Below are 4,061 nucleotides of genomic sequence, written 5' to 3'. Positions count from 1 at the left end.
ATAAACAGCATCAGCTTTTTGTTTTGTTTTGTTTTATTTCTGGCTTGTTCCATTATAGAGTTTCCTGAGACAGAGAACCAATGTATGCAAGCTCGGTACCTGAAGCTAGTTTGGTACAGGATCACAATTCCTTATCCAAAACTAAGAAATCTACAATCTCTGAAAGCAGAAAAATATATGTCTCTAATTAGTGCAAAATCACTTGGCAACAGAACAAATGACATTTCTGTATTTTTTCTTTTATCCCGTTTTGTTTGAATGTTGCCACATTTCACTGCTAAAATATTAATGAGATCGATTACAGGGTGCTGCTTCAGGCCCATGGGGAGTATTAAGTAATAGTCAGAAGATGTATCACTCCCCATTCCTTACCTTACTGAATTTCAAGACACATCTGCCTCCAAACCCTTTGGATAAAGGATGATAGATTTGTTTCAGTCAGACTCAGAGATCTAGATCTGAATGCCCTCAAGTTGTGAGGCAGGAGACTCAACCTCTCTGAGCGTGGGACAGTATTTTGGCGCTCTCACTACTGCAGCTCACGACAGAGTTGTCCTCATGGTTGTGGGGAGATGGGATTGGGTGAGACACGTTACATGAAGGATGTGAGGCGCTCCTAGTGCCTAGACTGTGCACAACAAAGGATATGTTTCTTCCACTTGTAATGTCTCCTGCCTTTCCACAGAATCCAAGCATGGCACCGTGATAATCAAAACCCAGACAGTAATAAAAAGAAAAAGCTCTCTTCCAATCAAAGGAAAGCACAAAAGTGAAGACCAGTAGGAAGATTTATCAGAAATGTTTCCCTGCTTTCAACAAGTGAGGTGCTCTAACGTGGCTGCAAGTGAAGACAGTAATCACAAAGACCCCTCATATGTGTCCTTCAGGCTCCTCTTGGATTGATCTTTTTTTAATGGGCTATTAATGCATTGTAGCAATTGGTGCAATTATGCGGGCGGGCAGATAATTTCCTTTCTCCGTTGATCCTGTTAGCCTGGTAAACGATGGTTATAAACACTGCCGGCGTTATTGACCATATCCACACCAGAAGCCCGCACTCGGCTTCATTTTCTGTCCCCTTTGGAGGTGGGCTCTTCAGGTACAACTCCCACCACTCTCCAGCCAACTGCAAAGGCCACAGAGCTTCAAGGCACGCACAGTAACGCCTCAGGTCACGAACACTTCCGGTCAGGGACAATTCAATTTGAGAACGGGAGTGTTTGGCAAAACTTTGCTTCCATTGGCAAACTCCACAGCCATCTTAGCCAAAATCGTGGAACAAATGAAGCTTGTGAACTGAGGTACCACTTTTTACTCAAAATCTATGGACATGAAAGTCACAGGAACCTGAAAACAAATTTAATGACTTTGTCTAAACCTATAGAAAAAAGAAAGTGATGCACAAAGCAATCATAAGCAGAAACTGAACTGCTATTTTAAGAATATTTTTAATAAATTGAAATAACAAAAAAAGTCTTTGCACTTTTAGTTCTCTCAAGTACAAATATATTATAATTTAAGGTTTAAAAAAAAAAGCAAAGACTGAGACAGCCTCTGTGATCTCCAGGATCCTGGAAGCGTTAGCTGCACCTTCCGTGCACGCAGAATCGGGGAGCAGCGGCACACGTGCCGGCCTTTCTCAGAATCCGCTCCGTGTTTCCCAGGAGCTTCTTTTCGTTCATTCACTCGCCCACCAGGTAATCTCCCACCCACTGAGAGCCTCTCCCTAGCAAAGCGCTGCTGGGACCTAGGAACGCAAAGACGAGCGGGGCACGCCCCCTAGCGGGTGAGATGAGCAGGGTTTTCATGTAAGTGTGCTGAACTGGAGGGAGGCTTTCTGTCACAGTAAATAAATAAATACTATAAAACCTTCACCCCTGGAACACAAATCCTGTTTTGAAGAAGGGTGTGGTCTGTCCTTCTGAGGCAGAAAGCTGAGCCGGGCGTGGGTCTACAGGCTGGGCACACAGTGGATTCTGCGTGAGAAAGGGATGGGAAATTCAAGGCGCTGAGAGAACCCAGGAAAGTGGAGCTTGGGCCCCACAACTCTGAGCTCTGGGTGCCAAGAAATGCTGAGAACAGGTGACTAATGTCTCAGGCAAAGGGGGAGCTTTAGGTAGTGAGTCATGAAGATTCTACAGGGGAGTCACACTGGGCAAAGGTGTAAAGCAACCGAGTTATTATTGTACCGTAATAAGGCACCATAAAACTGAGCGTCATTAATGCACGCCCACCTGTGGCTGCTCCCATCCGTACCTGTCTGGAGTTCACCAACTACACGGTTGGCTGGGGCTGCAGACAAAGTAGCTCAAGCTGAGAGAGAAGGGCCAGGAGCAGCCTGCAACGGCCTAGCGCCTCTCTGCTCATGTAGACTCGGGCTTCTCTTTACGGTCTCTTCATGAGCTTCTTTGAGCTTCCTCAGCAGTGACAGCTTCAAGACAACTGGACAGCTTTGCGGTGGTGCTGGGCTCCAGAACGCACCTCCAGCTGCATCACCTGTGACGGAAGCAGCAAAACTTTTCATTATTTAACCTTGGCATTGTGCAAGCTCATCGCCGGCCCTGAGTCGGAGGACCGGGAATTAGACATCACCGTGCGATGGGGCAAGAGTGGGGCTCCGAGGGCAAATAAAATGGGTGCCACGGTCTGTGCCTCTCTTGTAAAGTGCAGTGTCACAAAAAGTGACAGAGGTTGGGAGTCGAGAAACCAGACCCTACCTGAGCACGTAAACACCCGCTGTTCCTGCAACTAACACATCACCCTCCGTTGGTCCCACTGCCTGCAGCCACCCCTCTCAGTCAGTGTGCTGTGTGGTAAAGCCCCTGGCTCCTGTCCCCAGCTTTCTGACCAGAGGGTCTCCTCACCTCACATCCCCTGTCCACCTTCGCTCACCACCTGTCATCCCACATCTGCCCCCTTTCCTGCTGACCCAGGGCCAACCCTGATGACTTTGCACGTTGCTTCCTGAAGCTGCCACACCAGACCCGTAGCCTGCAGAGCTTGGAGCAACAGAAATGTATCCTTGTACTTCTGGGAGCCGGAAGTCTGACGTGAAGGTGCAGCCGGACCACGACCCCCTGAAGTTTACAGGCAGGAATCTGTCCTTCCTCTCCACTGCCTGGTACTGTGGGCAATCCCTGCTGCCCTTTGGTCTCCTCGGCACCATTCCAGCCTCCGCTTCTGGTCTCTCCATCTCCTTCCTTCTTGCTCGGAAAGACACAGTCATCAAATTGGAACCCGCCTGCCCTTGTCCTTTCTGGGTGGGACAAGCAAGTGCAATAAACTGGATGGCTTAGAAGCGTTAGGAATTTATTACTCACGGTTCTGGAAGGCAGGACATCCCGTGGCAAGGCCCTGGCTAATCTGATGCCTGGTGAGGGCCACTTCCTCGACAGCAGGCCGGTGCTGAAATCTTATGTGGTGAAGAGGAGTAGTGAGTTCTTTCGTGCACCTTTTGTAGGAGCATTAATTCCACTCCTGAGGGCTCCTCCCTGATGAACAAACCACATCTTAAGGGCCCCACCTGGTCCCTTCCACCTGCAGAGAACCACCTCCCATCAGCAGGGCTCGCCCACTCTGCAGAACTCAGGCACACACAGCTTGGCAAGAAATATCAGTCTCTTTGCTACCAGCTCCAATCGACTCCAATCCTCTCCCACAGCACTAGGGAGTGTCTGCACACACACGCTCGTGAACACTTGGACACACGCATGATAAAGCCACCTATTCCTGAACACAGAGATGGTGATCAGAGAGCCACACAAGGGATTACTAGTTCTCTCCCCTCTCGGCTTTTCATCAGTGCCCCCATCATTGTCATAACGGCTTCCTTTGCCTGGCTTTCTTTAGATTAAGATTCATGAGCAGAATGACCCCCACCTTCTCTGTCAGGGAATGTGGGCACAGCTCCCTGGAACTGGGGCTTATGGCACGTTTTTAGGAACATCCCTTCATAAGTCCAAATCTAGATCTTAATTACGATTCAAAGGAGAGGTCTGTAGAATAAAGGTTAACCTGTGTTTTACAGGTTTCAATCTAAGAGAGAAATAAAACTTGGTTTG

The 4,061-nt window shown here is 48.4% G+C and overlaps 1 long non-coding RNA gene across 1 annotated transcript; it reads right to left on the bottom strand.

Annotated features, from left to right (window-relative positions):
* Nucleotides 1-1,561: 1,561 nt before the first annotated feature.
* On the bottom strand, nucleotides 1,562-3,803 carry LOC104849189. The gene is made up of 3 exons (XR_776666.2): nucleotides 3,321-3,803; nucleotides 2,257-2,496; nucleotides 1,562-1,976 (listed from the first exon to the last, which is right to left on the bottom strand). It is a non-coding gene; the product is annotated as an uncharacterized LOC104849189 (long non-coding RNA).
* Between the last annotated feature and the right edge of the window lie 258 nt (nucleotides 3,804-4,061).

This window comes from Fukomys damarensis, unplaced genomic scaffold, assembly GCF_012274545.1.
Source record: "Fukomys damarensis isolate Sample0158 unplaced genomic scaffold, DMR_v1.0_HiC HiC_scaffold_4, whole genome shotgun sequence".
Lineage (NCBI taxonomy): Eukaryota > Metazoa > Chordata > Mammalia > Rodentia > Bathyergidae > Fukomys > Fukomys damarensis.
This window is presented reverse-complemented; position numbering and strand designations above follow the sequence as displayed.